Source organism: Bombus pascuorum, chromosome 6 (assembly GCF_905332965.1).
Source record: "Bombus pascuorum chromosome 6, iyBomPasc1.1, whole genome shotgun sequence".
NCBI classification, from domain to species: Eukaryota; Metazoa; Arthropoda; class Insecta; order Hymenoptera; family Apidae; genus Bombus; species Bombus pascuorum.
In genome coordinates, this window is record NC_083493.1 from 11,187,681 (window position 1) to 11,212,589 (window position 24,909).

General features: G+C 40.4%; 1 protein-coding gene across 4 annotated transcripts in view; it reads right to left on the reverse strand.

The window, feature by feature from the left end:
* The window catches only part of LOC132907998 (tyrosine-protein phosphatase 99A-like), a 423,216-nt gene that overhangs the window by 269,443 nt on the left and 128,864 nt on the right, over positions 1 to 24,909 (reverse strand). The gene's annotated exons all lie outside the window — the stretch shown is intronic.

A 24,909-nucleotide genomic window follows, 5' to 3' on the forward strand; every position in this document is an offset into this window, starting at 1 on the left:
CTCCCTTTCTACGCTTTCTACTCTGGACGATTCTTATGACCGTGACCAGTCGTCTCGCGTCGTTTCAAAGTTTCAACATTTCACGAGTTCGGCAGGTATATTGATGCGACACGGTTACGTTAACGAAGTTAAGCAGAGACAGTGGATTTATGCTGCTCAAAGTAATATCACATCGCGTTTCCTCGTGTAAGTTAACGATGAGACGATCTGTATATTTCCAGTATTTTCTGTTTATTCATTTTTGAATTGCAATATGTATCTTGCAAGGGTGTGAGAATCTTGGAAAGACCTATTTCGTGGTACTCGAAATTTTTTAAGGGTCTGAGAGTATTTTTTGAAATTTTGTACAAGTTTGAGTGTTCGACGGTGCACATACGATAAGTTGAGTTCTATTCTGGTCAAATGACTATGGGATGCTGAAGATAGTTTTTCAGTCTTCCTATTGGTTCTGTTTTCCACCGATGAATGCGTCTATGGGACGAAAATAAGGGAAGAGAAAGTGCGTACCTAAGTATAGGTATTTCGCATTGACCATTCTGAGTGTCCCTGCACCCAGTTACTTAACTTGGCTTTAAAACCACCTCACCTATAACTGTCCACCTACAATTAATTCAGTTGTCACGAAACACAGGATGGAAAGGTTCGACTGTTTAGATGAAACCATCTTGCAAATTTTCTCTTCCGAACAATTTGATTCTCCTTTGTTAGGACAGCAAGGCGCTACAGGACGCGTAACCAGCGACATTCGAGCAGATTAAATGCAACGAGACGGATCAAATGGCAACGACTGCACTTTCTTGAAACGGGCGCGGGCGCTAAGCGCGCTTCCGCTCGGTGTCTCTCGCGTTACGAAGCAATTTCGAGTCAAACTCCCTGGCAAAGAGTCCAATTAGCTCAACTGCTCCCTGTTTTCGGATAGTCCTTCCGACGCTGATTCGGTGCCGGTACGGAGCCCGCCAGATCTCGGAACAAAAGAGACACGCCGCGATTTGAATTTACGAGCTACGTATTCGAATAGAGACAAGGTCAACGCTAATGCCAATCTTGCAACAACGTAGACGGTAGGTTACACTAAACGATTGTATTCTTGATTCGAAATTGTACCTGGTTACGAATTTACCATGTTTAAGACGAATTACGGTGCCCTTCTATCTTCAACTTTCATTACTTCCTTTCATTGACTTACATTACTTCCACCATTCATTTTCGTTGATGACAGGCAAAAAGAGCAAATTCGATCGTAATAGCAGAACGGTGTACCGCGTTGCTAGATGATGACAAATTACGTAGTATAATGTTATTGCTGTACTGCGGATGTTTATGCAAATATGTAGGTAATTTCATGATCCCATAAAAAATAAGACTGCTTTAAAGACCTGTTCAGCTTTTTTAATTTTAGAATAAGTAGTTTATTTGGGTCACTTTGTATGTTTACGTATATCAGCATTCTGTAGATTCTTGTCTCTCATAAATGCACGAGTGACTGTAATTTAGTTATCATAGTCAACGATACTAAAGGGTAAACCGATCTATAATCGCAAACGTTTCTAACCCTATCTTGCTCTGTTCGTAATTAATTTCTTTTCCAGATTCTCGATCGTCTTGTTTCAAGTTTGCTGCATTTCACGCAAAAAGTAATACGGCGCTCATTCTTGTTGCTACTTTCAACGACTTTCATTAATGTTCATCGATGGCGCAACAAGAGAAAACAATTTGATCATGGCAGATAAATAAATGAAAGGACAACGTCGATATACAACAGTCGATTCCTATCTCCCTTTCCTCGTGCAGTAATTCCTCTCTCTTAAACCCTCGAGTTTCGATAACGATCCAGCTAAACATCGGTTATCTTCGAGCCAGTGTGCATACTTCGATTAACCGTAGTAATCGCGGCGCGGCTACGGTCTATTATTTCTGCCCAGGGTTTGCCTTGGCCCTAGTTACGCGGATTCCAACAAGAAGCCGATCAATTAACGGTATTCGAACGGCGGTTTCCATATTTCTGAAGTTTCGAGGTCGTGTTCGTCGTAAGCAGAAAAGGGAACGACGAATTAAAACTCTTGCTTTTGCTCATTTTAGACCATCGTCACGAACTTTTCCGTCTACGGCTTTCACATTTTTCACCGCCTTCGCCGTTCGACGAAATTTCTGTGCGGTTTTTTTCATTTTTCGCGAATGGCTCGCCACGATTTCGAGCCACGGTAGCTCCATTGAATCAGCAAGCGATTTTTCCAGCGTGCGAAAAAAAGAGAGAGAAGAGAGGAAAAAGAGAGAGGTAGCGAGGTAACGGAATAGTATCGAATTGACCGAACGGCTAGGGGGATTGGTTCGATCGCGAAATCGCGTTCTTCAAAACCGAAAGGCCGTTATGACGTGATTCACGAAACGATTCCATCTCCAATCTTTGATAAACTGGACCGTGAGCGTGCGCTGTACGAGCATTCGGTTCACGCGTATTCATACGTGCATAAAGTGCAACTTAGCCCCTGTCGACTCTGTAAACCCATTTCTGGTTTGTACCGCTGTTCACCTCTTTGTCCAGCTCTCACTCCGCACCTCTATTTCTATCTCTGTTTCTTCGTCGTACATTCGATACTATACACACCACTGATCGTATGTAGTATCCGTTCAATCCTCTTTTCCAGTGACGCAGACCGATTTTCGCCGGCATAGCCAACGATCAGCGACCGCCCAATGGTTCTGCGAATTTGGTTGAACTTTAACCATCCGACATTCTGCATCGATTCGTAGTTCTGACCGGAAGTTACGATGGAAATTACGTCGAGACGACTTTACTATAATTTCATCGGCTGCATTATAACTTTGGTACACCGATCAGCTTGCTACCGCGTTTCTGCTAATCACTAAACGATCGGAATAGAATTTCCGGTTATTTCAGGGGACAATATCGAATTTAGCGTTCTTGTGATGCTTCGTAGGATTTAAAAAATATGAGAATTCCGATTTTTAGTACTTCTACTGTTGCTGATGCATATGTTGCGTCCTATCGTTATTACGGGCTTATCGGGAAACCGTAGTTACGTATACAAAGAGCAAGCTTCGCTATATACATGTGATACTTTTTCTTCTTTCTATGTTAATCCATACGGTTGTGTTTGCGAAAGAATTTATAATTATAATGTACTTCTTCGGGATAGTAATTTTTCATACGTTTCGTATCAGTAAAATGAAGCGAATTATTTAAATTTCTTACGGTTTAAAACTATTGTTAGTTGTCAGTTTTACTATATTAATTTATGCTTTAACGATTCCGAGTGCATCTATGCCTTAAAATATATGTTAATATATGTTAAATAACGGGTCAAAAAATAATATTAAAAAGTTTCTAAGCCTCTTCAAGCATTCAGCTCTAAATATGTATTTTCTCGGGAAATAAAAAATAAAAAGAATTATAAAGAATAAACCCGAGGAATACGCCGCGTATATTCCGCTTTCTACTACTTGAATCAATCCGTGCTTCAGCATCGACATCCAAGAGCTCAACGTCCTATACTTCTTCTTTCATTCGAAAACCAGTTTTTCCGACATACTTTACACGAACATCCAGAGCTATTCGACGCCCGTGCGGACAGCTTCGGCTTTGGGTTAAACGCGTTCCTTCTCTTCCCATCTATGACCAGTTTCCGTCTTTCAACGTTCGAAGCTTTTCGTCGATTCGAGAAGAGCTATGGGAACGTGCATCGGAGAAATGATGTCCGTCCGTGCAGCTGTTCCAAGTGCTGGCCGATCGAGTGAGGGAAACGAGACGATAGGGATAAAGTGTCGTATGCAGCGTGCAAGAATATCGTCCGTGCTGGGACGAACGGAATTACAGGCGCTCGTGTCGCGCGTCCATACGGACCGATCGTAAAAACTAGGAACAATTGCAGCTGGCTACGAGAGTTCCATGATTCGCTGCAGGAAAGTGTATAAAGGAAGATGAAAACACAGATGTTTCTCGCCTGATTTGAAATTCTAGAAATATTTACGCTACTGTTTAAATGTTTAAAAAAGTAAACGTTTGATTAGGTCTCATAAGTTTCGTCGTTTCTTTGCTAAAAGATTGGCATAACACTGAATTACCGATATTTTCTCTGTAATTTTTCTTTACTTTTTAATGTCTATTTCTATGCGAAGTTCACAAAGTATACGGTGCAGTAAATATCCACGACTTGGTTTTCTGTTGCTACTTTTTCACCACTCTGTGAATTTCCACGAAATTTACTCTTATCAAAGATCAAATATTAACGAAGAAGGTCTGAAAACTAAAATTTCTTGAACTGAAAAAACGACACGTTTCATGTTTATTATGAACTTTTAATTGCGTATATTTTTTTTAACAAAAGAATGGTTAATATAGATGCTACTCTCTGTGCTGTATAGAGTATTATCTTTATTATTATTTTTCCAATATTGAAACCGATATAATAACTATCCTGAAAGCATTTAGCAAGAATATCCTTTCTTTCTTCTCTCAGAAAGAAACGTTTTCTCGTTTAGCTCGATTTAAATATTTCAAATGTTGTATTCACTTTCTCACTACACAATTATTCCAGATAGCAATTTCTTTACATGCCCATATAAAAGATATAGATCGCTCGCTGTATTCGCTTAAGAAAAAGACGATCATTGCATACGTTAAAACGGTCGGATAAAATTTCTAGCTGGTTGGAGATTCGAAAGAAAGCGAATCACGCTAAATCCCTTTCCGAAGGAAGGAGTGCAGAGTCGGGCTTGACGTGCGTTTTCTTGTTTACTCCAAACCAAATTACGACGCGTAAAGGAATTTCCTTTAGTCGACGTGGTTCGCGAATAGCGAGGAAACGTTTGAAATTCAAGCGGTCGTGTCATAACCTTCCCTTAACTCGAAGCAGTTCAAACGGATAGAAACGCGTTCAAGCAAGGTGCACAAAGAAGTATATTAAACGATCCGAGTGAATCGAGACTGTGCCTCCATTATCAGGAAGTCGAGTGCCTTATTCCGTGATATATATTTTACTTGTGAAAAAGGAGAGGCTGAAGGCGATACTACGAAACACAGAGACTCGAGCGAAACAGGAAAACAAACAAGGAACAGCTCCTTTTGAAGGATCGCGTTATTCGAGCAGGAAAGGAAAGTTTTCGTCGGCCTAGCGCGCTTTCCACCTACTTCACGGAAGGCCATTTCGCGCGTAGCTTAACATAATGTAAAAAGTTTTCTCAACGGACACTTGATAACACGCGCCTGCCACAGCATCATCGACGATGGTGCCATACAAACCGTCACCAGGAAGAAAATATAGCCGTCTGTCCGCGTGATCCCTGATCGTTCAACGACTGGGAATGGGATTCTGCACGCGATACGGCAGCCGCATCAAAGAAACGCCAACGCTTTATGAACTTGGGCCGCAACCGGGACGAAACGTTAACGTGGCTCGTTACTCTTTGAACTTCGTCAGAAGCGCGGCCATAAAGCGTTCGAGCGACCCGTTCTCGTGCCACCTACGTCACGTTATTAGACGACATTCTCGCCTGTTCTGTGACAGCGCGGCAAAAAAAATCTACTACGCCACCGACGCTTGTCCAGAGTAGCGTCTGGTTTGTGGTATTCATCAACTTTGCGCCACATGATCTTTATTCGAACTTGCGAGCTTTACTTCGATAGAAAGGAATCGTCGAAAAAAGCTGTCCCCGATTTTCACTCGAGGCTACGATGAAAAATTAGAAAATATTCGACGAGCAGCCTTCTATCTTTGTAAAGATACATCTGTCGTACCGGACTCTCATTACAGAGGGAAAGCAGAGTAGAGGAAATGGGCCGTGAATCAGTCGAGCTTCTCGAAATCAACTTTCCAAGCGATGAAATATCAACGGTGTTTAAAGCCGCGGAAATAGTACGGTGAGTCATCGGTGTTTCAACCATTGCAGGAAGAAACGTGCCATTATGTAGGCTTCCGTTTCTGAAGCGAGAGACAGCACAGAGATGGAAAATGGTAACAGATATCGAACTGGAGAAACGGAAAAGTTCAAGGGAACGAGTGGAATCGAGCTGAATGCGTCGGAGGAAGATTTTTTCCTATTTCAACTTGTTTCATTGTTTCTCAACGATCTATACCGTGTAATTAGACTGTTGTGAAATGGGTCTTGTTACGATACCACCTGACCGCGGTTACTTCGTATAATCGTGCAAGGATACGATATCATGGAAACGTAGGTAAAGAAAATTTCAGCTCATTAACAAGGTCGCTGCTTTAATTGAATAGTTAAAACCAACATTTTTAGGCCACGAGTTGGCGCGTTTTTTCCATAGAGGAGCCGAGATACGTAGGCGAGACCCTTCGACCATTCGAGTTCCGAGTAGTTGGCGTAATTAAACGCAATTAGAGTTGTTATTTTTAAAGTCATCGCCTCTCTCGACGTGATTTCTCGGGGCCGCGAACACGTTGAACGAAATTACGCGTTCGATGCAGTGTACCCGACAGAGAAAACGTAGAGTGAAAAGAGGAGAGACGTTCCATTTTTCGCATGCTTCGGCTAACGAGCGAGGCAAAGGACGCTTCGGACGCGATTTCTTCGTCGTTTTTCGTTCACGGATCACGGCATTTTATCCCCAGACAGGATATAGATCACGGTATTTAACCGACTTCTCCGGGTAAATGCAAATAAATAGAAAGGTACGGACGCCGCGCCGTGTCGAGAAAGTATCGGGCAGACTCGTCGGGAGATCAGACGAAGAATGAGAAAACAACAAAAAGGAGCAGCGTAGCTATTCGATGGAAAACCGAGAGCGAGAAGAGAGGAAGAAGAAAAGAAGAGACGACAACTTCGTGTTTCCTTTCGCGCTATCGTTCCGATTAATCCGGCTTCCTCCTTAATTACATCGACGAACGCGGCTACGGAACGTGTCTCAACATCGAACTTTTCTCCTCCGTTCGCTCGGTTTCAGCAGAAATCCTGCACGCGCCGGAAGATCGTTCCAACTCTGAACGAATTGGTCGACTAACACGATCGAAATAGCACTCCCTTTCTCTCTCCCTGTATTTTGTCAACTTAATTCTCAACCATCGTGTAAACGATAACATCTTTATGAATTAACCAGCCAAATGTCACTAGATAATTTGCCCTTCCCACGGTTCTAGAGTGTTAACCAATCATCTCTACAAAACCAATCTTGACCAAGGTAAGAGTCCATCGTCATCTAGAAATTGAATTTCATCCCCTTTCTCCGTATAGCCGACCGGTTCGCCAGCGTAAATTAATTTACGCAAATCTTCTGTGGGCATGAATTTTTCCAGCACTAATTTCCCCAGGAGCCAGCACCACTCCACGGGATGCAGTCGCACGGCCTTGGCAAGCCGTTACCACGGTAATTACCTTCCTACCTTCGTTCTGCTCGGACTTTTTGTCTCATAACCAAGTAACTATCTTAATTGCTTTCGCTTTCCTGACTTTAGATACGTCTCTACGCTTACCCACCTCCGACCCTTCGAATCCCTCCACGTTTTGCCTTCTGCCACCCCTTAATTTAGCTCCCTCTTCCCTTTAGTATCGCTGTTCATTCCATCTGTGATTTGTGCGGTTTCGTTTCGACTCTTTTAGTTCGTGATATTCTCTGGGCACTTCGCTGATTGTTCTTGTCTTTGATTCTGAACGATTTCCCTTGTCTTTCTAGCAAGATTTCTCGCTCCTTGCTCGCAGACAATAATGCCTGATCGTTCGTGCGACACGGCTCCGTGACAATCCTCTCGAGGGAATATCGAACGGAACCAGTCGTTCCGCCAATTTTCACGCTGTTAGTCGCCACTGCGTTACTCGGCATCTCGTTATTCCGCTTTCTGCTTAGAAAAATCCCCTCAATGGGACACTGACGCGTAACAGGGGTGACAAGCTTGATAATTATCACACTTTTACGTTCCTTATCGGGAAGGATATCGCAACAGTATCTTCTGCATCGAAGCGTAAGTAAAAATGAAAGATTATCGTTCACTTTTCTGCAAAATTCACGACGACTTCATTTATATCTCGAATTAATGAGGAATTCTTATTAAAAATTTAAAAAAATTCAGAATCTTATTACAAGCTTTTCCATTTATCATATACGATTCGATTACTCACAATCTGACGTGACTTTAGAACAGGGAACATGCCACGCTATATAATACATGCAATATCGCATGATCGTGTAAGTAAACAAACTTCGTCACGGAAAGAGGCACGCGTTCACACCACGATGGAAGCAGCACGAAATGAGCAAGATTTTCGTAACTCTTTCTCAAGCAGCGCAGTCGTTGGCCTAGCTCTGCCTAAAGCGATCTCGTTGCTCCAACCGAGCGTGATTCGCTCGTGGCACAGGCCCACCACATTTTGCAGAATGTCATTATTTCAGCGAGAGCGTTTGTTACTCGCGACTCGCGACCGCCTCGGCTTCTTCACGCCGAAGTGTTTACTCGAAACTCACCGTCGAGGAACCGAGTGGCGACCGCGGTCCCCTTTCACATCCCCGCTACCCTTTTTCAAAGGAATGATTTTTTAAAAATTCTTCGCCCGCGGTTGGAATTCGTTAAAGTTGTCACGAGCCTGGCCTGTGATACTTGTCAAGAGAGGTTACAGGAAAGTGTGTTTTTTCGCCCTCACCCCACGTTCTGCTTTTCCTCTTTATGCCACCGCTACATCTCTAGGTATTTCAAGCAGCACGACCGCAAAATTGGACAGACCATTCTGCAACCCCTGCCCGCACACCAGAGTGTTTCCACTCACTAATCTGGCCAGCTTTTCCTCTGTACCATGAGCATTGCGGAATTTACCGTTTACCACATGCTAGAAAACTGGTGAGTCATCGACGAAATGAAAAAATTATTCTGTGTTTCGAAGACGCGTACGCGATCGAACACTGTCACGATCATTAAACATCTTTACTACGACAGTTGGAATTTTGGACGTGATTGAAAATTTTTGCAGGTGCTTGAGCTTCATTTGCTAGAAATGCGTGGAAAGTTGAATATTGAAGATTAGGAGGTAGAGAAACGGTATACCACATTCGTGGTTTGGAACAAGAGTAACTGAACTGAGTATTGTAAGATAATACGAAAAGGGGAATTTTGAATAACCATTTACAGCCAGTGATGGGATTTCAAACGGTATAAACATCTAGACAAATCCAGTGCATCATCTTCACGAGAAGAAGGAGTATATGATCATCCAAGCTTAGGGGTTGATGTGTTCTGAGAATATTCGTGTTGTTATAAAATGATTGCGAGAGATTATAAAACAGAGAAAAGGAGAATTGAACGAGAAATGCGTGTTCGAGTTAGTTCTTGCGTCTGCACGAGATACAAACATTATCTTCTCTCTGTTTATCTATGACATTTCTCAATCTCTTGTGTAATTTAGTAAGATGAGGTCACTCGTACAAATTCTGTACGCTGGTAAAAGTGATGACCTGAGGCACGACTAATTCTAAGAAGACTCATTGTAATGCAATCGCTCCACTAAACAAAGAACAAATTTTATTTCTGAATGTTATATTATGTGACACTATTGCAACTTAAAATTGTTTCAATATATTTCATTATATTTATCCTAATATACCTATAATAGAAATTCTTATATTAACGTGTAATAAAATGAACGATCTCATGAATGATCGTGATCGTGATATTTACAAAGTAAACTCATCGATCACAATGTAATTGGTATCGAATAATGTTTACTTAGCCCGGTTTCCGAAAGACGATGGAATTTTCGAGCAAACGAATGGATAAGACTCTCGTAGATCTATGAGCGATTTCCGAATCGTTCGTGGCAGGTAATACGTAAACTTCTCCTGGTTTAATTGGCCGCTTGGTCAAGCTGTCTCGTTAATTACCTCCCATTTAATTAGCGTCTACTCTCTTAGAGAGTAACAATAGGCAGGCTCTCGCGCACTTACTGTAAATCACTGACTTTGGATGCTCCAGCAATTCGATACGCTTCCCTTCTTCGTTCCTATCCACGAACCGGACGAGACTTCTCGCGCACAGAGTCGATTAGTATGTCGCTTCGTCTGATGCACTTGCGTGGCTTTGTCTGTCCGGAACCGTTTTAGACAGAAACAGTTTACAAAACTTGCTTTAGTCTCTTTCCATCGCTACGCCATTATTTTTCTCTTTGAGCTTCTCGATGTCAGACAAATGTAAGTTGAACACGGGTCAATGGATATTTCATTGGCAAAGGTTTCGTTTACGGAACAATCCTTGTCGTTATAGTAAATTTTCCGAAAAGTTTGTAGCGAGATTTAAGAAAAATTTGAAGGCGACGTATTTCTGCTAAAATTTGTATTTTATTCGATTACATATAGTTCATTTTTAATGACGTCTCCTTCGTGTATCAAGTAGATTCATTTTATTAAAACCGAATTGCTCCCAAAATTTCGCGTTATTCCGTGTGAATTTTTGGATTTTAAATCTTTTACCGTTTAATTGGCCTCCTGGTAAAAATGGAAATAAATGGTTATTAATTATAATACAAAAACTACATTAAATAGAATTGAATATATCAACTATCATCCAATATCGGTTTATTAAAAAAACGAAACCTTATTAATTAATCAATTCGATACATATTACAGTATTTAAATAAGTATTTAAATATTTGACTGAAAGATGAATATAATGCAGAACATATTCATTACAGAAAATGCTACGAACTTCCTGGAAAATCTAATACATTTATGTTTCTCTCATGTTTTTTTTATTTCCTTTTATTTTAAATGGCAGAAGTGAGAGGATGAATCTGCGAAAATAACCAATCATTAAGAAATGGAATTCCAGCGTCGTTGCCATGGTTAAACGAATCGAGGATCACGAACACCATTTTCTCTACCAAAGTCTATTCGATTCCCGTTGAAAAACGAAACTGGAATTGCGTGGTTCGCGAGATTCCGATAGTCGACGCTCCCGCTAATGGATCATTCGGTAGAAGACAAAATAAATGGAACCAGCCCCCTTCGTTTTCCCACAAATGGAGGTTGCCTCGTTCGAGACGATGCCTTCGTGTCTAACCATCTGCCTGGGATGTCCGTGTTGGAAACCCGGCACGCAGCTTTCACCGAGCAATTTTATACGATATCGTTCACCTGACTTAAGGAACAACCGTATAAATCACGTTTCTAAATAGCCAAGTACTCGCTGTTTACAGCGTCTCCCTTCCACCTTTATATTTCATTTTTAAACAGCTTAGCCGCGCCATATTATTTTTGGATACGTACTATTTTCTTTATTTTTATTTTATCTCCATCAACGATTCACGATACCTCGTTACCAATCTTTCGATACTCTCTAATTACGTGAAAATATTTGCGAACCGTCGTTCGATAAAAATTTTATCTTTCAAAATTGTCGAGAGCTTGATGAGAACATAAATATTTTCAATGCACTGATCGATGATCAACTATGACCTCGATCTCTACGATCAGCCATTCGTCGGCATATTTTCGTAGCAAACGCGCGAATGACGCGTAACAAAAATTTAATGAAAGATAAAAATTTCATCGTCGCACGTGTGTTACGTAAACTGACCGATATAAATCAGAACCAGTTTGAAACCACGATAATTACGGGTCGCGTGCTTCGTCGAGTGTACACGCGCGGCTCTCTGCCCCTCTGCCATTTTTCTCATCCGCGAACAAGGACAGCGGTAATTACGCAACAACTAACGAAGGAGGAAGAGACGATAGAAGCGTCGTTTCATCGCTGCCGCGATAAACACCCACTGATCCTGCCTCCCGATTGCGTCAAAACGAATCATCCAGGAAGTCGCATCGTTTATCGAGATTTCCGTAGCCTACGATCGAGCTTTCGTTAACGTGCCATTCGGAGGGCGCGAAAAATCGAGCCAACGATACACACGCGCCTCGCACGCATGTTTTCGCACTTTCCTCCGTGTTAGCACACGTGCTCTAATGGATTTACTCGCGATTTTCAACACGATGGGAGTTACCGTATATCCTGTTGTTTTTACAGACTTGGAGAATGCATTTGGCCTGAAAGTTGACCAAACTAGAACGTAGCTGCAGTTTGTGCTACATGGAATTATTTTGTTCTCTTTATTAAATCTGTGTTATCCGAAATTATTAACGTGTAAAGTTTAAGCAGATTTTACCAGTGACGAAGCTTAACGAAAAAAGGCAATGGATTATATTAATTGCTATTAACGTCGACCTTTAGCCTCTTAGGTACGATGCGCCACTATAGTGGCTTTCGCGGATGTCATTTTGATACGTCAATGTCAGATATCAATTGTTGATTTTCGTTAAAATAAACATACTATTATTACATGCTCTTTATAACATACCGATTCGTATCCTTATAATTTTTTAGAATCTTCAAGCTCAAAATGTCGCTTCAAGATAGAAAACCAAGAGCCATTTGAAAAAACACTATCGCGCTATGAGTGTGAAAATTGTGACGTGTGTCTATGTGTGGTGCCATGCTTTCAAATATATCACACTCAATTGTATTATTAATTATTAAAGTAAATTATTAAAGTTCAAGTATATGCATCGCATCTTTAAGTAAAATTATAATTTAATTATCAAAAACTTCATTCCAATGTGCTTGCGTAGAGAACAGCATTATCCTTCACAAATTGCAGTGCTGTATCGTTTACGCGTAATTCGCGTCAAACTCTGCCGTACAGAGAAACAGCCCTGTACAAAATTCAATCGTACCTAAGAGATTAAACGGAAGTTTCTATCATTATGGAATTGGAAATTAACAAAGATCAGTCAATTTTAGTTATTTTCATTAAAAAAAAGTAGTGTACGCGGTTTGATTGAAAAGTAACGGTTTTGGAGCCTTTTTAAACGCAATTACTCTTTATTTCAATATTAAAAATTTCCAATTTCATAAAAATTTCATTACTTTGTCGTAACGAAGATATTGCTCATACTAACAACTGTGTCAAGAATACTTTAGTGATCATAAATATCATTTATTTTCGTCCAGAGATTAAAAATTCGAAAATGGTCAAGTAGCTCGTCTTCACCGGCAATAGGTTCACACTCTCAGTGCTATTATTATATTTTCATAAAATTCGCTCTTAAATCACACGATTGTTTTTATCTATAATCGATTTTTTATCGTCAATCGGCCATGTAAAATAGGATAAGCATTCCAGGTGAACGAAGGCAATGTCCCCCATTGTGTGTAACGAAAAATCAATTTGAGACCTCGATACGAGTCTGAAATTAGGTACACAGAGATAATGAGATGAGAGTGTCGGTCAAGTGTCGCCTGGCTTTTGTGCATTCTTTATGACAGAATCGAATCGAACGTCGACCCGATACGTTGAAACCACTTGAGAATAATTGGCATATTTTCGTCGATCCTCTACATTGTCAGAGGATTCTTTGTTTCTCATGCGTTTCTCGAGAACAAAAATGATTATTAATTATTTAATTAATTACTATCCGTTTCGTATAGGTACGTGATATTAAACATCCAATCTGGATGGTTTTTCAAAACTCCGTTGAAATTATATTCGCATAGCTTTAGTTCTAGAACTGCTTGGTCTTGTTTAAAGATTAAAGATCTCTTGTACACAAGCATATTCCTGTTATAATTACGTATACTATGTATAACTTTATATGGCTAGGCTAAATAGCTAACGTAACGAGACACGAGTGTTCGTGACACGATAATTTGAACCAAGTCCGCATTTTCCAAAAATCTTCGTCGGTAATTATAATTGGAATTATTTCGGAATGATCAAGGTTCTTTGTAATATTGGATATATTCAATATTTTATCGCAATTGGTTCTGACCGTACAATTTGACTACAGTTGTGAATATCATATACTGTGTATGTTTATGCATTTATGAGAAATTAAAAAATGGACGATATACAGGATGTGCGTAATATTGCAGTATATGTGTAAGATACTTAAAGTAAAGTCCTTTTTATAACATTTAATGGCTAACGTAAATCTCTAGTTAAGTAGCAGAAAGAAATGGTTTTCTTTAGTCATGTTTATACAAATATGAATTTGCATGATCATCCGTAGTCTAATTGTAAATCTTCGTTACTAATACCATGTTTACATTAATATATATTACTGTCACGTATAAAGCAATATTTTATCTAAGAATTTCAAAACGTAACGGTATAATAACATATTAATATATATTTACATTGCATAATATTTTCATCACATTTAAAGCGTAATATCTTTTGAAAGAAACGTCCGAATCGTTTCACGAAAGAGTAATTTCGCAAAGAAATTCATTGCATCACACAATACTCTTTAATTTCAAAATCCATTAATTTTCTACTAAAATAAAACTTTCCACGAATTTCTTATCGAAAGAGTGGAAATAGCCAGTGATTCTCCCACCTCTTGTCATATTTGCTCTGTAACCTCTGCATGAATTGATCACGCGTGCAAAGGAATATTATTGAAACGAAAGAAAATATTTTAGAGTACAAGCTTTACGTTCAGTAATTTTGCCAATTAGATTATTCGATTATCCGAGTATTAAATTATTTTTGCAAATTTCGTGTAACAGCGAAAAGCTGTTGTCGATGTAGCTGACGCTTGGAACGCAATGGGTTAAGCGAGGAATTGCTGCAATATCCCATAGCTCTCCGGAAGATCGTCGACACCTGTCTACTTAGCCCCTGTCCGCGATTACGTGACCAACTTCGTTCCCGTGCCGCGTGTTCGGACTTTCGCTGTTCTGTACGAGCAAAATCTCATTTCGATCTAGCTTAGTCAACCACAGGAAGAGGAGGTGAGTTGCAACAGACTAGATGGAGTTTCCGCGTGGCGTCGCGCATATAAGTTTGTATGTAAATACAGTCGGAATTCGAAATTGTTAACTATAAACCGTGATGAAACGGGTAGAATAGAGCGGGATGAGCGAGCTCCGATCTGGTTCGTTGAATGCTGCAATTCTGTCGCACGATTCGCCACAGAAGAACACGTACGTCAGAGGAAACCCGCCTGCGGGGTTACGCGTGAAAACGGAACGCCAAATCGAAGAGGAAACAGAAGATCAAACAATCACGAATGGAACGAAGAGGATGAATCGAAATCTTGTCCGGATGAGTGAGCGTATGTAGCGGTGGTAACTCTGTTACATAAGTGATCGAGGTTAAAGTTTGCCAGATTCAGCAAACTTCTTCCCCGCACGCAGCCGACACACGTTCGATGCTTTCCCACACTCTGGACGCGCGCTGTACCGACGTTGTCTACATCGCGTGATGGATCGTGACGCGCGTCGGGGACATCGATCGATACCGTGTCGATAACACGCCGCCGGATATTACGTGTCGACCGGGAAAATTAACGGTTTTAATGGAGGTCGGTGAGAATTTTCCGCGCCAATGGCTTAACTTTGTGCTGCAAGGTTATAGATTCGAATGAAGTTTCGACTAGCACCGTACATCGACCCTTTGTGCCGGCACTTATCAAATTTGTTGCGATCTGGAAGTTTAATGCCGTTGTAAATGGCTGTTGGACGCCACGCTTAACCGCATAGGGGAGAATTCGGCCGCGATCCAGATACCGCAACCGCTTAAAGTATGTGCCTTCAGATCGGGGTACGTTATTCCGATAATTACAGATAGCAACGACGAATACAATTTTGTTCGATGAAGTTGATTACGAATTCGTAGATGTTTGTCACGAAACGTTAGGTTACATCAACTGTGAGAAATGTCTTTGTATTACGATTTCGTACGTGTCTTTGACGCTTTGTGGGGTAAACTGGCGTCGCCAATGCAAACCCTCCCCACGACCATGGATCGTACGTGTGAAGCAGAAAGCGTATGTGTGTAGAGGGGAAATTGTTGGTCACGAATTGGTAGATATTTGCACGGCTGTTAAGGCCAGTTAATCAAGCGTCGCGAGGGATCTAATGAAAGGAAATGCGCCCTCTGAGACTCCAGCGGATACAATTTACGAATTTATCGATACCATTAATTCGTGGTTGGTGGCGTCGTTCCTGAAGTCAAATTTCCGTACCTAGTCGCCGGCCTCTCGCTTATCGATGGAAAATTAACCCTGGAATTGTATCGTCGAGCTGACTTCCCGCCGTGAATATCGCTTACGGAGCAATTACCACGTCGAACTCCTCTTCCTGTGGGTTTCCCTTTCGCAGAAAAATTATATCGTATAACGATCATGGTTCTTGCGTACGATCGGCTGAGATTGATTCAACACAAATTAATGCAGGCGCGTTAGCGAGCATTGGGAAAATAATGCAAGAAGCGTCGTCAAATTCGACTAAAATGTTATTTGCAATCCTATTATCGACCACGTTTTATTCGCTTAGCGCGATTTATCGAATTATTAAATTCATGCGATTTCATTGAATCCATTACGATTTATGAACAGGCATCCCCGCATTAGCGCAATCGCGTACCGTTATTGCGACATCTGTGTAAACGATTAAAAACGTGAATTTGTCCATTGGACACGTCCACCACACGCGACCTTTTCTTCCACATGCTAATTAATCATTTATACGATCGTTAATTTCATGCGAATTAACGGAGGGTTGGATTAAAAGTCCGGTGAATTCACGTCGCGTGTTCATCGTACAAAACACCTTTGTGTCGGCGTAAAATGGCCCGCCTTGATGAGAGAGGGTTGTTTGCACGAGACCCTATATAGTACATAGTATACAATACCGCTGATAATACTTTGGTCGATTTGTAGTAATACCGTGTGACTTTTACCAAAGTATTCAAGTTAGCGATGAATTAATAACTAGGAGGAACACTCGTTATCTTGCGATGAAAGCACTAGATTATAAATCTAAATCACCTATCTGCTAAAATATTACAATAATATATTTTACTATAACATGATAACAGAAGAGCTTCTATCAATGTGGAAATGCTTAATCCGTCTTATAATTCAAACATTAAAGAATCTAAAGATAAAGAATTTATCAAGTAACAAAATAGTTCCATGAAACACGACAATTACAGAAACTAGTTTCATTGTTGTACATCGACTTCAAAAACCGATTAAGATTTATAACGTGACTATGAGACAGCGATTATAAAGAATCATTTGTCCAATAATAATTTTCTAATTAAACTACATCTCAACGATGCAACAAAGGTACAGATATCTTTATACGACAATATCGCACGTGGACGAGCCGTGCTACGACGATGTAATTAAAACAAACAATAACCGGCGAATGTTTCAATTGGCAAGTTTCAAGATTGCTCTATTCGCTTGTTTCTTAGAGGGACGAAGGTGGTTTATCCAACGACGAAACTAAGGCAAGAGCCACTGTGTATTGCTACGTAGTCATTTCGCGAGCGAACAAAAGAGACAGGGAGCTACGTCGCCATTGTACCCGACACTCGAGCTCTTTGACGTTTACCTCGAGCACACCGGATAACGGACAAATCCTAATTCAGTTGGGTCGAATTAATCAAATTACCATGACTCCCTGTTTCCTCTGCCTCTCTCTCGCTTCGTCTCGTCGCAGCTTCTCGCAGTTCGGATCTCCATCGAACACACCTCATCTTGGAATAACCGACGACGTTCGTCGAGGGGTGGCGAGTGGTTTCAGCCAGTTAAGGGTCCCCAGGTAAACACGAGTAATCCAATTTCTGCGTTGAGCGCCGCGAGGTCAACAGAGTTTCGGGCACGTCATTGCGGCTTCCTAATTCCGTTCGCCTTAAAACACACAAACGGGGACACCGGTCGTACGCGACCAACCCTTAAACGCGTTCTTCTCCAACTGTCTCTTCGCCTGGATCACGTATCTTTAATTATCTTATCCCATGATGTCGCCGAGTTTCTCTCCACTCGTTTAATTCCATTAACGATCTATCACGTTATTGGAAGCTAATTAATAATCACGAATTTTGCTAGCTGGCAAAAACTACAGGCGTTTGTTAGCTTCAATCGTTGGAGTAGCTTGTACGATGAATGGACCTGTCCCATCGTAGTGACCGAATTTCGCTGGAATTATGTAACTCGTAAACAGTGGAAAAACTATGGTAATACATTGTAGTACGCTGTACTCTTCCGTGAAATGTGGGCACGTCGAATGGTGTATTTACAAATGGAGGGCTGAGAATCATAGCGCTGTAAGTCAATCCGCTGCTGTATTTCATAAAATAGTGTTCTCCGGTTCATTTGAAAATTACAGAAGAAAAATATAGTATGTCCAATTCCCTTGTTTTCTCATTTTGATGTTATTTAATGGTTGAGAGCGTGTATTTTAACGTAGCATAATTAAAAGGAACAATTGATTCGGTTCGAAGATGTAAACGTTCTGCAATACATGACAAATCCGTGACGTTTCGTCAAATGATTAATGGCATACCAAATATTCAAAATATAATGACCAATTACTTTTGAAGTCAATATTTTTTTAAGAAAACCGCACGATCAAATTTAATATAGAGATAGTTTTAGAGAAAGTAGATTACGAGAAATTACTCTCGTAAGAACAAGCAATATGATTTATCACGTTTCGTCAGTTCATGTTTCCCCTATGTTCATTTTATTACACGAAATTCATTATATTTTTCTAAATCATAAAAATGTATCGCGACAGAGAATAAAGTTATAACATAATTAATGGCGAAACTAAAGGGATGATGCTTCTAGGATTTGACTAAATCGAAATTCTCAAAATCTTGACGCACACCATTATGATTTTCAGCCCCTCGAAACGATATCGTTTGTCGGTTTGTCGGAAAATTTTCATCATGTTAAAGACGTCAGAATGGTGCTCAGCGGGAAAAGCTATTATTAGATCGCAATTAGTGCGACGAAGTAGACCTCTGGCTTGGAAAATCTTGATACAGGCCATTCCATTAATGCCGTAGAATCCGTAACGGCGCATAGCTGCATGCACCGCTCGCTCGAATGCTTATTAGCACGCGAAATGCTTTGCTCTCGAAATCCGGGGATGTAGGTCGCTATACGCTTCGACGTTTCGTTATTTCGTTACGTGTCGGCTATGTTTCGCCCGTTTTGCAGTATTGTTGCACGTACTTACAATTTCATCCTGTTCTCACCATCGACTATTCTTATGAAAACAACCATCAAGATTAATTGATCATTAGCTGGCGTTGTACAAGGCTGCTCCCTCGTTTTCTCCGTTTCTCGTTTATTTTTCTTGTTGATTTCAAAAAATAAAGATAAAAAGGCTGGGAAGAACATGATGGATAACCCGTGTTCGCTGGTTTTTCGCCATGCCATCCCTGTTTAGTGTCAGGCATTAATATGTTGAAAAATGACTTTTCGCGAGTTCACCTCGCGCCTGTAATGGTCGATGGTTCGTAAGACATTCTTTCCTTTTTCCTTTACATTCGCAGACTTCAGTTAACCCAGCATGATACATCCGAATGCTTGTAAAAGTAGTATTACTTTCTTACAAACAATTCTCACTGTTAATAATCCTTAATATCTCCTTTTTGTACTACATTCTCTCGTTTCAACAAGTGTCTACTATTGCGCAGTTAAAGTTTCAAAGGAGATTTATGTTTCGTTACAACTCAGGTAAATTTTACTTCGAAAAGAGAAATCAATAAAATTGTTACGAAACTTTCCATATTGAAGAATATTATTTCATTTATTAAATTTATCAAAGAATATTGTTTTAGTTAAAAAATATCACAACGTTTGCACGTTTTTATGAATTCCTAATTAATTAAATGCATAAAATACGTTCAATATGAATACGAGAATACAGATTCGACGTTCCATTGAAAATTTACATGCACGGAACTATAACTTTCCAGAAAATCGATTCGAGTTTATAAAATACCACCACATAGAATGTTATATATTTTTACCATACGGTCTTCAGGTTAACAGTGGCACAATACTTTGAGTTTCATCATTTTACCAAGCAAGTAAACTGACATTTAAGATCAATCAAATCATTTTTATCGATGTTCGAATTTTATTGGCGGATCCAACGTATGATAAGTTGAACGACAGAGCGCTTAATGCTCGAAGCCTGAATGCGAAACGGTATATCGCATTTATATCCGTTAATGCGGGCTTGGGAATGGCAATTTGCATAGGTTTCACAGTAACGTACACCAACTATGTGCCCAGAACTATCGTTGCCACAACCTGGATCCGTATCTTGCTAATCCTTCGCACTTTGCCCGACGCATCGAAAACCGAGTCTGGTTCCGATTCCAAGCTAAGAAAGAAGCGCGTTCAAATAAAGTCCCCGATATCGACTCACGGAAAAGACATCGATTCTCTCTCTTGCATTTTTTCGCGAATTCTCGTTCACGTCTCTTCTCTTCGAAACGAAATTTTCGCTCAGAGACGCGTGAAAGATAGACGTTTACGTCGTTTTATATTTTACAGTCATGGCTGTTCTCGTTTCTTTATTTCACTACATATCTTTTCCCTTTAACTCTTTCAGTTTCTTTGCGCGCTTCTTTCGTATTTCATTATTTGTAGGTATATCGAATTCTTTTGTTGTTAAGTTTCTTCGATGAAGCTTCTATTGTGATCACAGTTACAAATTCAGTGGGTCGCCATGAAAAAGTCGGGTTGAATGAAATCGATGATCGTAGCTATTGCAGATCGTAGGTGAAGTTCCAGAGGTCAGCGCCACTTCATTGCCCTTGCCCTCAACTTCGAAGATTCCTCGACTTTCCTTTATGCTCCTTCTGACTCCGCTCGTTTCTCCTTTTCCTCACTTTCCATCCGATTTCCCTTGCTCCTAGATTTTTTCGCTGGTCTCTTTCTTGTACTCGACGCACTGGCAACGTTAAATCACACGAAAGGCTATAACTCCGGCGCATTTCCAGGACAGCTGATCCAGCAGGAAATATCAGTAAAGTGGAACAAACAAATCTCACGCGATGGCGAACAGTTCGAGACAAATACAGCTCCCGCGAACTGTATCGTAAATGCATCTCGTGCATCCCATGGTATCCCTGTGGATTCACCGTTAAATCGAGCTCGTCCTAGAAAACCATCAGCCCCGATGCATCGATGATTCTATATCCTTTTTTTCTACCGAATCGTGGTATATCGTTGTTCAAAAGCAAGTGCATGTGCTGTCAAATTGCATGACTCGTAGTCGGTTAATCAACTTTGTCACTGAAGTTCAATTCTATTTACCTGTAGATTCTTTTTAAAGAAAACTCACAAGCGTGAAATAATTACGAGTTTGTGTGTGTCAAGAGTTGATAGATATAATTGAGAATTAGGCTTTGGTGATAGTGGATACAATTTTTGACAAGTCAGAACGTTCAGATATGTAGATTCTTGTCAGACTAGCTACGTCGTTCTTCAGATGTTACATTCTCTAGAACATGCTCTTACTGTAACCATAGTGTTATACATGATTAATTAAGGATCGAGCACGTGTTTATATTATATCGGGATGTTGGTAACGAGTGAAGAACGATTCCGTAAAATGCACGTAATGCAAGTATGTTCGCAGTATGTGTACGTGTGAAGCCTTTAAAACTGAAGTTATCAAAATGGTAAAAATGGCCAATTCGTAATTTCTCATAGAAATCTTCTAAATTTCTAACGGTAAATTCGTGAAATTTTCGAATAATTTCCTAAAAAATGTTCTCAGGCTCATTTTCCTTTTAAATTACGCATTTCTTCATAAATTTCCCATCTGGATTCTTTAAATGGAAGTCTCATGCTTTAAACGTCGCTACATTTAACTACTGTTAAAGGAGCAACATGGTGAGAACAAATTTAGCGAGCATTAACGCGAGAGAATTGTATGAATCTCAGTAGCGTCATAGCACTTGCAAAATCAATAATTATGAACGGTGTTCGGGATTTGGAGTGGCCGTCAGTTTATGACTCGGACAACACATCTCCCTTTTTTTTGGTAAAGTCCGAATTGCCTACCTCCCCAAGCTCTTCTTTCAAAGTTACAAAACTGTGGACATATATCCGTATTTGTTCATTTCAGTAAATTCTATTCATTTGAATTTACAAATTCCATACAAGCAAGAAATTACAAGTGAAGTCAATTAACCATTGCTTCCCGGCGAGATAATATCTTATATCAAACGTAGGCAAAAAGCATGCGAACGAGACGAGTGATTAGGTGGCACGTGGCGAGCGCTATATTGTGGCCGAAGACAAACCTCCTCGGTTTAAGATAGCCTGGAGGACGTTGCCGAAAACCGCAGTGTGCGGCGAGTGGCGTGGCAGGATTTCACGTGGGTATCCAACGCGAGCATGTAATGTAATCTACAGGGTGTCACGTGCGACTTCACTGGCTTAAATAACGAGCGCTGATACGTCGAAGGCGTCCGTACCCAAGATACCGAGTGCGAGAAATCGTCGAGGAAGGATACAAAAAGGAACCGGGGGAGAGGAACATCGTTTGAGATAGCGAGAGTAAGAGTGAAAGAGGGAAAGCGCGATCCTGTAAGGAGACAAGCAGAAAAGCTAGGAATAAAAATGGCGAGGAAAGGGAGAAGGGAACGAGCGGAGAAGGGGAACAGGAACTGGAATAAAAATGAGGGTAGTTACCGATGGCGGTTGGATCTTTCATTTGATTCCGCGCTGCTGGAAAAATTGCATTTGTCCCCGGCAGCCTTTGGCCTTCGAATAAGATACGGCACTGCGCGAAAGAGCGCCGCCGGGGCCTTTACGCGAGATCAGATATTATGTTAAACGTTTTTAGTTATTCACTCGACGCACTCCGCCGGAGGATCTCTTCTCCGTTCCTCCCTTTTTAGTCCTCCAACGCCATCGTAAATCCGCCTTTGGTAATCGAGAACGATTCGCGGGGAACCGATACCGTTCTATTCTCCATCTCCTTAACGAATGATTGACCTCTGTGGGAAAACCGAAAAAAGGTTTTATTGGCGTCTCACGAGTCCGGAGGGGCGAACGCCCGTGGAATCAGTTGATACAGAACATCCGTGGAGAACGGGCGAAATCGAACGACCGGGTCGAATCGAAGATAATGAAATATCTGTGATCGTACTTTTTCTACGGTGACGCTGTTAAGTTAGGGTCGAGCGCTATCTCGATGCACGATTTTAGAATTTGCGGCCAGACAAATCACTCGGTGGGGATGATTGGTCGATAGCTTAAACCCCAGGCTGTATTTTATGGATGGTTTAAGCGCTATGAGAATGTGTTCCTCTCTCTTTCAATTTTCCTTTTCTTTAGAAATAATCTATAATAATTATCTATAATAAGCGATTTTGAAATAATCTAGCGCATAGGATGTTTATTTGCTTATTAATCCGACAGGTGAGGTTCCATTGGACACAATGCGAATGAAGTTAAAAGTACGAACGAGTCGAACATGAGTTACTTTATGTATAGTCATAAGAACAAAAGAACGAACGAAGAGCTAGTAGATCAAAATGCAAAATAGACATGAGTGGCAAATAAATAAAAATATATCGCTTAGGTATTAATATCTGCCATTTGTTTTTAAGCCACAGCCTTGAATCCAGAGCTTTAGATACGTTCAATGGAAAACTGATGAGTGTTGGCCAGTGAATAGATTCCGCGAAACGGATTTCTATTGATATATTTGGAGAAGTATAAAAGCGGACTGAACAACGGGTGGAATCCAAAGACCTGTTAGTATGTTAAAATCTACCAGAGAATTGTGGCCTGTCAATGTGTTAAAATGTTTCACAGCGTTCACTTAATATCAAAATATCTCTACCAAAAAATGAGAAGTCAGTCATTAAACATGTGAAACATTTATTTCACTCTGAACATACAAGAAAAATTAATTTTACCACGAGAAGTTTGACAGTAGCATTGCTGCACCCTAGACTGTTCCTGAAAACGTGTGAATAAAACACACCGCGTCGTTCATGAACCCATTTAATGAATTTCTGCCGGTGAACAAACGTTATCGTCATAAATCGCCATATGATGTCGCGTCGAAATTATGGTGCATACAGGCGAGAGCTTCATAAAGCTGTACGAACGATCTGTCGAACACTCGGTTGAATGCGTATCAACGAAGTACGAGCGACGAAAAATCGATGATATTTCGATAGAGTATCTAGCCTGGACCTTCGACAGCTCGCTGTTTCAAGCCTCCGCGAGAATTTCCAACGTTTTCACCATTCATTTTTAAAGACACGTCAATCTGACGTGACCACGGTAGTAGCATTAGGAAAGTGCATTTAAGTCACATAATGCATAAAAGTCGCACTAAAAGTCGATTTTGGAGAAATTAGTTTTAAACGAGTGTTTATAGCAAGTGGTTGAGTTTCAGTACTAGAATTGCGTGGAGTGTTTGAAATCAGGGCACGAGAGAAGTGTGCGTGAATGCCAAAGTTATAAAATGCACGGGACTCAATGTATCTCGAGACCGTCCGTAGCTTTCCTGAGGTGAACGAAGAAGATTATGAAACAAGGAACATAATTTTATAATTTCTTTACAAGAGTATATAGTTATTACTTTGATGCTGAAACTATTCCATGTCGCTATCTTTCCATCTACCGCATATGTCACAATAAAAATTCATACATTGTGAATTCATGCATTTATGAAAAATTAATTCATCCAATGGCTAACGTGTATCTAGACAGCCTTTGACTTCTGTAGTTACGGATTCAAAGAAGCGATTTTGCATCATTAGCCTGATGCTTTCAACTGATGTTGAACTTTCAACATTCTAACGATACATATTGTATATTGCCTCATGTTTGTATATCACTGCACTTTCGTTAACTGTTACACCATGTCTTGCACTTGTAAGTTTAACTTCTATGTACATACCTTTAGGGAATGGTCTTCTCCCAACCATCCCATGACAGCTGTAGCTACAGCAAGATATGTTTAATACTTATGACATTTATAAATTCAGTTAAAATTTCTTGACGACTGTCCAACTTTCTATTAGTAGAACCAGTCCATCCGTCTCTGAAATGTATAATAAATTTATCTCGTTCGATCGTATCTTGTTTCTGTTCGATTATTT